Source organism: Pinus tabuliformis, chromosome 6 (genome assembly GCF_031772625.1).
Source record: "Pinus tabuliformis cultivar Carrire ecotype Pingquan chromosome 6, CPIR1, whole genome shotgun sequence".
Lineage (NCBI taxonomy): Eukaryota > Viridiplantae > Streptophyta > Pinopsida > Pinales > Pinaceae > Pinus > Pinus tabuliformis.
In genome coordinates this window covers 1,397,480,834-1,397,494,305 of record NC_142292.1, presented here as the reverse complement: position 1 = coordinate 1,397,494,305, position 13,472 = coordinate 1,397,480,834, and positions in this window count along the sequence as shown.

The window sequence follows — 13,472 nt, the reverse complement described above, 5'->3', positions numbered from 1 at the left end:
GTCAATTCTTGTTTGAGTGAAGCTTGGGTGGCTATAGTTTAGGAACTCTGGTAGGTGATGAGGTTTCAGAATTTATCCTTCACTAACCTTCACAGAATTCTCTCTACCTCTATGCATATAGAAAATACTCAAAGGAAAGGAGGATTTCTTATTTTTAGATGAAAAACACAGAAGTTATGGAACCTACCTCACTTTCCTACGCTTTGGTGATGAGAACTCTTGAATTGATTTCCCTTCGTGTCCTATTGCAACTTTGTGTGGTAATTCTCTCTATATCTTGTAGCCTTCCAATAGTTTCCTATAGGTGCTCTTTTTTGTTGTAAATATTGATTGTTTCTTGTAGGTTGCCACTATATGAATGCCGAGAGTAACTTTTCTTTCAATGATTCCTTGAATTTGCCTCTGCCTTCATATTTTCAAAAAAACAAATACCTTGCATGGGAGTTAGTAATTATTTCTATTTGTGGATGATTTCGTCAGGTGATGTGCTAGTTGGATGAGTACAAATAACTTCTTTTGGACTATTGGCCCAACTACAAGTTCATCATATCACCTTTTTCATAATCATCTCCCACTTTTATTCTTCGTACCTTAACCACCTTTTTTATTCATTCCCTTCTTTTTTTTATGTGACCTTGCCAGGTGTGGAGTTGACTAACCCTTTCTCCTCTCATTATCTGACCGAGGGTGGCCAAGTTAACTAGCCACGTTCAATTATAAAATCAACTTCCTACCTCATTCCTATAGTTTAATCATATTCATACCTATGTGGGAGTATTGGTGAGATGACATGCCTGTTGGTCCTTTGCTTTGTTGATGCATGCTGGAGAGTGTTGTTAATTCATTGTTCTTTGTCCTGGATGCATATTCTTCAACTGTGTTTTTTCTTCTTCTTTTTTGTTCATGAGTGCTCCCTTGATGATGTATTCGTGCTAGATTTTGTTGTTGTTAAGGTTTGGAGGAGATTCCTCATCACTGTTATCCTTTTGCTAAAGGTGGATTGGAGTTGCTGTGGTCTTTTATATGGAATAGGCTGCTATAGAAATTCCTACAGGATGTCTACAAGATGTCCTGTACCTTCCTTTTTCTTGAACTTTTGCACATCTTCTCTACTTTTGAAGTTGAATGGGTATTGGAATGAGTCGAGGATGTGGTTATGGAGTGGAAGATGAGGTATGTTGTTGTAGCATGTATATTTTTGATGATTTTTTTTCTAACTTGATTTCTTTGATGGATACAGTGGTGACATGGTCATGGAGGGTGTTGGTTGGGCTATGGTGAGGTCAATGGCTCTTTTCATAACCCAAAATAGGTTTGTGTCACCATTTTTCGACTGGAGTGCCCTTCCTATACTTTTTCAAGGTGTCCTATATAACCTATAGGAAACTCTTGTAGTATTATAGAGACTCCTATAGAAAATAAATAATTGCTTGGAATTGGAATCTGGAGTTAAGTATGGATGGAAGAACATGGGAAGTATGGAGGAGATGAGATGGATGAAGGAAAACATGCCTTGTGGTAGGATCCACTATCCTCTGTAGCATGTGCACATCATCTTCTTACAAAAATGCAAAAACAGAATAGTTATTTTTGTATGTTTTTCTATTTTTTATTTTTTTTTTCCATTTTTCTTCTTTTTTTTTTTGAAAAGATAACTAGGCTGCCTCAAAGGAGGTTTTCATCCTTGTTGCCTACCCTAGGCACCTCACAAAAGGTTTTCACCCAGAGATATTTTATTTTATCTCTTTGTTTTTAATACTCTTGGGCTGCCTCAAGAGCTTTTCAACCCAAAAGTTGGACTCAAGTGCCTCATGGAGGTTTTCACCTAGGCCCCCCTTTTTTTTTTTTCTTTTTTTTTCTAAGAACTTGGTGAGGTGGAAGCTAAGAATTCTCCAATCACCATCATTTCCTTTCTGATGCTACTGATAAATTCCTTATATGATAAGGGCTTCTTTTATACCTTTAACTTGTACCCATTGACAAGCAAAGGGATAGCTTTTGCATCGATGGTTCTTATCTGAAGAATGCCATTGTCATGGAAATTTTCTATCACATATGGTCCCAAAAATATGGTCATTAACTTGCCTTTCAAATATTTGTACTGAGAGACATACAGAAAGGCCTAGTCGCCTTCTTGAAACAATTTGTCCTTGATATTTCTGTCATTCCAAATTTTCCTTTGTACTTGAGTCACTTCTATGCATAGGAGGGCATGCATCCTAAATTAATCTAACCCATTCAGCTAGAGAAATATTTCCTGTTGTGCCCTTGTTATATCTAGATCCAGTTGTGTTTCCATCCTTAAGGTGTTGTATTCAAACTCAATGGACAACAGGGCTTTCTTCCCACAAGCCAACTCATAAGGAGTGAAGCAAGTGGTGGTCTTCTAGGTAGTATTGTAGGCCCACGTGGCCTCCACCAATCTATCTACCCAATCCTTTTTGTTGGTTCTAATCACCTTGGACATAATTATTTTTAATGCTTCATTGGTGACTTCCACTTGCCCATTAGCTTGTGGGTAGTAAGGAGTGGATTTTTTGTGCTTGATCTTATGCTGGATTAACGTACTTTTAATCATGTGAGATGTAAATTGACTGACTTGATCAATGACTAAGTCTCTAGGGTATCCAAACTTATAAGACACATTCTCCCTCATGAATTCAACCACCTTTTCTTCTATTTCTACCTTCATAGCTTTGGCTTCAGCCCATTTTTTCAAGGGGTCAGTGCACACAATGATGTACTTCTTTTTTTTGGATGCTGGGTCAATTGGCCCAATGAAATCCATGCCCCACTTGTCAAATGGCTCGAAAGCCACTTGAGGTTACAGGGGCATTTCATCCTTGGGGGTAGGATTCCCCGTCCTTTGGCATCGATCACACTCGCTGGTATACCTTTTTACATCTTAGTAGAGAGTGGGCCAGTAATAGCGAGCTTGTATTACCTTGAATGATGTTCTTTTGGCTAAAAAGTGACCTCCACAAGGCCCATTATGATAGGGCAGAAGGATTTCAAAGACATCCTCCTCCCTGACACATCTTCTCAGAATTTGATCTGGACCTAGCCTGAAGAGATTTTCCCCAATCCAAGTGAATGTGGTACTTTTTCTTCTGATTCTACTCTTTAACTTGGAGGAAAATTTTCGAGGGAACTGTGCAGATACCAAGTAGTTTGCTATGTCATCAAACCATGGAGAGAGAATAGAAATAGCAAAAAAATGTTCATCTGGTAGTTGATCGTCAACCATTCCTTCCTCCCCTGCAGGAAAAGTCAATTTGGATAAAAAAGTTGGAATTATATTCTCTTTTCCAAGCTTATCAATAATAGTTAAATCAAATTTTTGTAATAAAAGTAACCATCTAATAATCCAAGCATTTACATCAGGTTTTTTCATCAAGTATCGAATTGCCACATGGTTGGTATGTACAAATTTCTGGTAACCAGTAATGTAATTACTAAATTTATTCAATGAATGTACAACAACTAGGAGCTCTTTTTCAGTTATTGTTTAGTTTAACTCAATTTCGACAGATTCCTATTGATGAAGTAAATGGCATAAGGTAGTTTGTCATCTATCTGGCCTAGAGCCGCTCCTATAGATTTTTGAGAGGCATCAGCATGAATATGAAAAGGAAGAGTCCAATTTGGGCCTTAGAGAATAGGCGTGGTAGTAAACTTATCATTTATGGTTTCTAGGGCCTCTTGGCATATTTTTTACCATAAAAAATTAGAGTCCTTGGCCAATAGCCAAAATAAGGGAGAAGCTAACTTGCTGAAGTCTTTTATAAATCTCCTATAGTATCTGATAACCCTAAGAAACTTTTGACATCCCTCTTCTTCTGTGGAGTTGGGACCCTTTTGATGATGGCTATCTTATTTGGGTCTACTTGAAGTCCTTCCTGGGATATTCAATGACCTAGAAGAGTCCGTACAACTATCAAGAATTCATATTTTTTTGGACTAAGGGATAAGTTCATTTCAATGCATTTGTTTAACACCTTTCCTAGGTTAGAGAGAGCGTCCTGGAAATCATACCCATAGGGTGTGAAGTCATCCATATACATTTCTATAGCATCATGGACTAGCTCTGCAATGATACTGAGGACTACTCTCTAGAAAGTGGCAGGGGCACTACATAGACCAAAAGGAACAACCCTATAAGTGACAGTACCCAAAGCATAGGGGAAGGTGTTTTTATCCTGGTTCTATGGGTTGATCTGGGTTTGATTGTACCCACTGAATCCATCTAGGAAAGAGAAGAACTTCTTTCCTGCCAAACCATCTAACACTTGGTCAATGAAAGGTAGAGGAAAATGGTCCTTCTTTGTGGCTTTGTTTAGCTTTCAGTAATCCACAAAAATCCTCCACTTTCAATTTTTCTTTGGAACCAACATTAGAGGAGACACCCACTCACTGTCCGAGAATGCATAAATGAATCCTGCATCCAACAACTTCTGGAGTTATTCTTTGACTATATCCTTGAGAACTAGATTCATTTTCCATTGGGGTTAGTAGACTGGTTTCCAACCTTCCTTGATGTAAATGTGGTGAGCACACATTGTGGCCTACACTTCCTTCATTTCTTTGTTTTTGCTTTTCAAAGGCACCCAAATTCTCTCTTAGCATGTTACATAGCTCTTCTTCTTGGTGTACAAAGAGAGATGGGTTGATTTTCAATTCTCTTTCAGGGCCGAATTCTATTATCTTGACACAAGTAGCGTTTGAGTCAGCTAAGCATAGATAAATCTAATGGTTGTACTTGGTCTCCTTCACTACTTCCTCTAAAGACAAGGGGTTGGGAGTTGGATTTTGGAGGATGTGTTCAATCAAATCATCTTCATTAGCTATCCCCTTCCTATGGCAATTTCTAGGGTATAGATTTGGGAGGAGTAGACTTAATCTTCTTCTTCCTCTTCTAGCCATAAAGGTAAGTCATGTTCCAGGGATGGCTGAGCAGGAGGGTACAGGAACAATTGTTTTGACATATGCCCATTTTTTATAGTCATAATTCTAGCCCTACAACTTATGTAGTCATCGGCAATGGCTAACCAAGTCCTCCCAAGGATGAGAGGATAACAATTGAATTTGGTTTTAGGATGAAGAACTAAGAATTCAATAGGGTATTCCCAAGAATCAATGCAGACCATTGCATTCTCAACAATCCCTTTAGGAGCTATTGTGGATCAGTCTGCAAGCTGCAAGACTGTCATGCTCTTCCTTAATGATCCCTAAAGATTCAGCTTGAGCATAGTGTCCTTAGTCACCATATTGATGGTAGCCCCAAGATCAATCAAAGTATGGGAAACAATGGTACCATTAATGTGTACATCTACTACAGGACTCCCAGGATATAAATACTTCGAGAAAATTACCCTCCCTAGCATTAAGTTGGACAGCTGTCCAATGAAATTAATGGTAGGGGTGTCTCTCTTTCGCCTCCCTCAACATTTGAAACACTTCTCTTTGATCAACTTGTTGTAAGTGGGGACATCTTTGATAGCTTGGAGAAGCGGGATTTTGACACACATATTTTTCAACTCACCCAGAAGTTCAGTCTCTTCTAGGGTGTGTTGGACTGGATGGGCTAACCTTTCAGGAAAGGGGGGCGGATTCATATAGGCACACTTTCCTCTCTTTCCTCCTTACTCTCCCTAGGCGGAGATGGACGTTGGTTATCCAGGAGCACTCTCCTAGACTAAGGTTAATTTCATGAATTCCCGAAGCATAGGCAGGGTAGGATGCTTCTCCACTGTAGACCTATTATGCCTGTCTGTTGTGCATGTTCAGGCTTGTTTAGGCAGGTATCTAAGGTTGTTTAGGTGGAGCAGGGTGTAGGAGTTGCTGTTGAGATGAAGGTGAAGGCAATAAAGTTGGAGCTTGGTTGTATGGGGGACTCCACCCCTAGGGTATTGCATTCCATTGAGTTTGTGGAGGAGCATCTGGCTGATTTGGTTGGTTGGCCAATTGGGAATGGTATTGAGGTGTAAAATACCATGGAGCATGTGTACACCAAGAAGGATGGGCTGTGGGGCACCAAGGGGGAGTCGATGTGTTTTTATTATGGTCTTAATATGAATAGGATGATCCTTGCATGCCTTGTTGGTATGGTTGAGTCCCATGAGGCCTCCTTTGATTTATATAGCAGAGTTGTTTAGTCACCCCTTACGTTCCTTGATACACAACTTTTAATCTATGCAGAGAAGGGCACTTTTCTGTGGATTGGTTTTCCTTGTAGATCAAGTAGATTTCTGTAAGCTTCAATGGGCATTCATTCCTAGGGTGCATCCTAGTGCATATAGGGCAGAAGATGGTTAATTCTCTCTTTGCTTCCTCCTACTTCCATTTGATTTGGATAGTGTCTATTTGCAGAGAAATGGTTTCAAACATTTCACTCTTAAATTCTTCTAACATGTTCCCAATTTCACATTTTATGGATGTATTGGAAGAGGATGAACTGTCCACTACTTGGCTAATCCTACCCTTCTTTCTAGCTTCCATAGAATTATTGTTGAAAACTATCTTGATATCATCATAAGGTAACTAGTAGATTTCCCCTCCTAACAACAGGTTTATGGTTTCTATAAGGTCTTCCCTGATCCCCCTGAGAAGGACTAACTTATGACTTGGGATCAAGTGTGCACCTGGCCCTTTTATAGCTGAGCTAGAATCTTTTCTCATAATCCTCTAAGGACTCATCATTTCCCAAGGTCATTCTAAAAATTTCCTCTTTGGTATCTTTGGACTTGCAATAGTCCCTATACTTGTTGTTGAAAGCTTGTTGCATATGGGCCCAAGTGCTCATACTATCCCCAGGTAAACCTGTGAACCAGCAAAGGGCTGCATCCTTGAGAGTGGATGGGAATAATTTCAACTTCTGATCATTAGAGGTGTAATAATAAGTTATGCATATGACGAAAAATTTAAACAAAAAAGTATCTGGATCTTTTGAGGTTAAGCCATGGAAGTGAGGAAGAATAGAGGGGCTTATTTTTTTCATCTTGGCATCCTCATTAGTTTCTCTGATGGGAAAATAACCCTCAATTCCTTCTCTGTCTCCCCTTTCATTTCTATTTTCAACCATTGTGTTAGTTGGAATGCTCTCTTCTTCTTACCCTATAGGCTCTTCAAATATCTCTGGTTGTTCACCTAAGGGGTCCTCTAACTCATAGCCACCGAAGAAGAGGGAAGGTTGGCTATTTGAAATGGTGGGGGTATTTGGTAGAAATTTTCCTAAGGTATCCCTATTCCTACGAAGCATGAAAGGAGTGTTTTTTCTTTTTGAGTTTTAAACTACTTGCAGAATTGAAAGAAATCAAAACTGAATTGCAACTATTTACTGAATGGAACTAATTGTAGAATGAAAGTTATAAGAAAAGGAAGAAAGAAAGCAGAAATCACGTCTACTCAAACACCTCCCCGAAAATGGTGCCAAAAAGTGATGAGCACCAGTATTGTTGAAAGGATGCTGCAACTCTTGGGCTACCTACTTTACTTCATCAACCAGGGGTTCGTACAAAATTGGAGGTGACAGTGTTGTATACACAAATAGATGTAATTGGTCTACTCTTTTTCACTACTGAGCTAGGGTGATAGACCACTAGGGTTTCTCAAACCAGCCTTCTATTGACTAGAATAAGTCTAATTACCAACTTAGAGAAGGGGAATTTACCCTAATTGGAAGAAAAGAAATGTTGTCTATTGCATGAAGGAAATACTATAATAAATTCTTGCAAAACAACATGAAATCTTCTATCTACTTGCCAACATATTTTTCTTTCAAAAGAACCCTACTTTAACGCATGTGAAGTCTTAACTCATGCAAGCATAAAATATGATCTAGAGAGTGCTAATTGATGTGTGAAATAATAAATATAAGAGAACTTCTTTCTTTTATCTTTTTTCTTGAAAACTATAAATGCTAATCTTGCTTGGTTCTTTGGCAGGGGAGACAGGTCTGGAGGAAAAGGAGTACAATGGTTCGTATGGTTTGGATGGAAAATAAGGGCTTAATCCTGGCTTTTGGTGATGATTTCTCTCAATTCGAGATGAAAATAGGCTACTACAGTTTTCCTACAGGATATCTATAGGGAGTACTAGTACACGTATAGGATCCCTTGTTTTACTAGAGGAATAGGCCGAAATCTTGGGGAATGGTCTAGAAGGTGGGATGGAGCTTGAAAAAGGTGAATGAGGAGGAAATAATGCATGGGTGTGGTAGGCACTTACTTTGAACTCAAGCCAAAGCTTTAAGATGGTTGGATTTTCTCAACGGAGATGGCAAGTTTTCCTCATAAGACAAGAATTCGAATTGAGACCTTAGTGACATTTGGCAATCATGGGTGGATATGGCTTTTCTTAGGATGATGAGATGAGGTCTCTTGGAAATTGGGAAACTCCTGCAACAACACACATCATTCTTTGCATTTATACATGAATTCATCAAAAAACAAGAAAGGTTTATTCAAGTAGAAGAAAATAGAGTTGTTACCATTTACTTGCTAAGTTCATGCATGGGAGTGCTTGAAACCAATATGAAATAAACGGAAAAAGTAAGATATCAGAACATACCATTTGCAACTCACCCTATGAAACTGAAAGGTAATGACCTAATTAGCAAGAAAACCCTAGATTGAACAAAAATCAAGAATTATGTCTATTTAGGCTGTATGAGAAGTGTTCCTTGAACCATGATCCCTGAAAGGGAGAAATGAGGTGAAAACCACTTCCTAATAGGGCTTTTGGAATATATCCTTATCACTACAATGCTAATGTTAGAACTATCCACAAGTGTAAGCAAACTAATTAAATCTACCAATACTTGCAAATTAACAACACCAAAAGTAGTTTAACAACTAACTATGAGTATAACCTAAGCATACATATACAACAAGAGGAGCCTCTGCTACTAGGGTTGGGCCCTAACCCAAGAGATTCAGCCCTTTGGGACAACTCAATGCTGGATCAAGGAATGCTACTTATTTTCATTAAATAAATCAGAAATACATAAGAGTGCTTAGTTACAATGCTTCAACTTGAAAAATTCTTAACTATCTTGAACAAAAAATCTGAATCATAGTGAGGCCCTAGGCCTATTGATTTATACAACTGAAGTTAACAAGGACTTTCCTAAATTTAGGGAGGCTTGGCTCCAATCTCGACATCAACTGGTCTTCAACTATCATTGGCTTGTCTACCAATGAACTTCATGACTCGGCTGCTTGCAACTCCGAGTTGATGAGATTTGATTAAGGAATATTGGAGTGAGTGAGGAGTTAAGGAGGGAGATCATGTCTCCTAGAATCCCTCTTGCTTGTCTCCATTCGAGTTCCTGCACTTCAATTAGCAAAAATTTTCTCCAAAAACTAAAATCAGAGCACATTAGACCACTAGACATGGCATCTCATCTTTAGTCTCCTCATTAAGGAAAACATAATTAAAACATGTAAATAATGATGAGAAATTCTGATTTTAGTAAGATGGAGGTGCATTAACATCCATATAATTTACCCATTGATGAGCCTCATTAGGCACCCACTTGTAGAAGGCTAAAACCTTCTCTCGTTCTCCAACTTCACCTGCAATGGAGCTAAAACCCCCTAGCTCTTGTATTGGATGATATGTTTACCAGTATGTAGGCATCAACCTACACAAGACTACTACCTTCACTTTTTCTCCAGTTGTTATTGGAAAGGAGCTCTAACCCTCTAGCTCTTGTACTAGCTGATATGTTTACCAATACATAGGCGCTGACCTACTAAAGGCTATTGCCTTCATTCTTCCTCCAAGTTCCACATTTCATGAATTTTCAGATTGGATATTCCTAGTACACAACAACACAATATGTACTCCACATTTCATCAAATTTTCATATTGGACCCATCAGTAACGTTGAGGTTCAAAATCAGTCACCACTGCAATACAACCATCAAATACAATTGCATCTATCAACAATCAATTAATCTGAACAATCAGATCATTGTCATCAAAACATAGATCTGAACCCAGAACACTGCATCAGCAACCGGGACCAACTTCAACCTCAAAAATCATATGTTAGAATGCATGCACTACTTCAATGAAGCCAGCCTACATGCATATGCTACATTCTGTAACCCAACCTATGTATACCTCTAAAGATAATGAATCATAAAACCTATGAACCAAAAATTGTACCAACCAATGACATTCTGAAGATATAATGTCATATTACATATTTTTAAACATATTGCAACAAAGATCACCCTTCTTACTCAGCAAATCAAACAACCACACTCAATCTCTTTATACAATCAATTTTACTTTTAGAGCTAATGAAGACATAATTGACAAACAGTAGTAAAATAATAGCAGTGATTATATAGATATGTCATCTCCGAACAACAAGCTTTTCTTCTGCATACGCTACTTAATAGTGTTGAACCAATGTGTATACGTGCCTTCACCAAGGCGAACCAGCATACATCTCTACAAATCATGACTTATAAATTTGCATCTATTCTAGACTTTAGATATACCTAGGTCATAGCATATAAAGGATAAAACATGAATTATCAAATAGATATAGACCATCCATTATCAGATCATACAATGATAAGTCATCTCAGGTCTTATGATCTTGATCCATCATTAGATCTCATCCATTCTCAAACACTGAGGGGAATACTTAGCTCAGATCAAGCAAAGAATTAGAAACCCATAACATTCATATTTTCTTTCGATCTAACTCTTCATAAGATATTCATTTCTTGCACCCATACACACTTTGATCTTCACCTCCTTGTATACTTAGAGCCTTTTTCAATACCTCATACCGAAACAACACTTAGAACCTAGGTTATTCTTAGATGGGGTCAAGTAACCATTATTCCTCTCAATATTGTTGGATAATACCATGGTATGGACCATCGGTATTCTTTGACCTTAATTTTCCATCCCATATGCGGTTTTCCTCTTGTGAAAGTGTGTGCTTATGTATACGCTTCTTTTTTGTGCGTACCGCTGGTATACGCTACTTGGAGTAGATGAAACAACATATACAATAGAAACCAACTTAAAACATTCGTTTTCTTCAATTGCTTGATTCTGGTCTGTAATCCTTTGTTTCTTCATCCTGTTCTTCTGTGTCATTACTCTGTTACCTCTGAATTGACCTGTTACAATGTGAATTGTGATCATTATATCATTTCTAAACTGATTCCTTTGGACTGCCCTGCATTCTGTCACATCTGTAAAAACAATTGCCATGCATTTTTTCACATCCTATTTATAACTTTATCAAGTAGTCCATTCATCAAATAGGTTGTCTATCAAGGACAACACTAATACAATTTTCTTGTATCAAACCTTTAACCATTATTCTATTCCATCATTTGGTCAACTCTGATATTTGTCCTGTACATTCATCTAGTTACCATATACAAGTGAGTTTGCATCGAGGACAACACATGCATCATAATGCCAACAATTTCCTGTTGGATTCCCTGCCAAGATCTCACCTATTCTTGGTAATTTATCAAAATTATCACCTAGACAAGATTTTAAAACATTTCCATTACATTTGTATGACTCTTTTTTCCTTGTTGGTCTCTGTCAATGTTGGTCATAACTTTACTGTTACAATCATGGTTTATTGTGCTAAATTTCCTACTAGATTCCCCACCAGTATCTCATCTATTACTCGTAATTTATAAAATTTATCACCTACTTTTTTAGTTGCTTTCATTTGGATCCCCATATTTGCTTATTTGAAGTTTTGAAAGACTAGAGTTAGCACTAAAGAATAGATCTGGTATTGATATTATATGGAGAATACTTTGTTTCTCTTAATATATTTATTTATTGCTTTGATGCATATAATTCTATTTTTTTTGTGCCGTTACAAGAGATTTAGTTTGGAAAACTTTATTAGGAAATATAAAACAACAATGCACCATACACCATAATCGCATAAAGGGAGCACAAGACAAAAATTTGCTATTTAATAATTTTAGTTAGAACTATAACAAAATTGTCTTTTAGTAGATAAACTAAACAAACTGCATATTAGATATTTGTTTATTCCTAACAATATAGAGCATGTATTTTGCAGGTGCCATGGTTGTTTTTGAGTTCAAGGATCATGATTGGAATATCTTATTCTATGATGAATGACCCACTGACCAAAATGTGCTTTTCAAAATGTTTGTAGAGGGTGAACACAAACATGGTGGCTATGAGGCATATAGAATTATTAGACCCACATCATGCAAATTTCCATTAGATAGAAATTGCAACACAATCTGTTTAACCCAAAACACTGGAATTGATTCCAATGAAAGAAAAATTGTGCCATTTGCCTTAAGATCTAGTAAGAGTTGTCTTGCTTGTTAGGTTGTGATGGCATAATATAATATGTATTTTGAGTAGGTTTTTAACCATTCTGATTTCATGGTGCCATATCTCATAGATTCTCATGATATATAATCTTTTTTATATATAGGTATAAAGGTTGTATTATTTAGTTTAATGATTCATGCATTATGATGGTATTCATTAACTTCACTAATTTTTTATTAAGACTGTAGAAGTTTGGATTAATCACCATCTCTATCACTCCTTTTGCCCTCTATTTCTATGCTTTTGACTATTAAAGGCCCTAAAATGGTTAGGATTAGGCCTACATTGTTGATCGAACACAACGTATTCTAACTATCATATGATCTAATCCATTATGAATCAGACCTCCCTTATTTGGATGTATTGTGTCCCCAAGAGTTAAATAATTCTAGGACTTCAGTGCTTGCTAAATGTCTGGCTCTAGTGCTACTTTTAATTGGGTCTCTCGTCTCTAGCATGTAACAAGGTTCTTGCTCAACCTCCTTTCCTAGCTTTTCTTAAGGTCTTTTTTTGTCTCTCTTGAAGTTGTATGCTCTTGCTAAACATATCGTTAACCTTTTTCTCTCTTTCTTATTAGCTTTGCTAGGTCTGCACTTTTTTTCCTTCAAACTATGTTTTTTATAGTTAATTAGTTCCTTGGTGTCTATATAAAGAAAATCTCACACTTCTCGAGATAATGTCCAAAAGCTCAAGTGTGAGACCCACTGCACCTTATATGGGGACACTGTCACCTCACCAATCTTATTCTCACTTTTGGCTAGCTTTCCTATGGATCATGGGGAATTATCCTCGTAGATCATATAAATTTAATCCAAGTCAATATCTCTCCAAGGCATCTACTTCACAGTCCACGGATCAAAGGATTTGATTAATTTGGGTTTAGGTGGTAGATAGGATTGTTAGGCTTCTTTATCGTGATTAGAGTTTGAGTTCAATCGAAATGTCCCCAAACATACACAATCATAAGATTTCTCAGAGAGTGGAACCATAGCAAAACAACATGAATGACTTGCAAAAGGTATAAGGTAAGGAAGAATGAATGATCAATGTCTTAGCTTATCAATGAAATTTTGGGCATATGGAGTCAATTGGAAAAT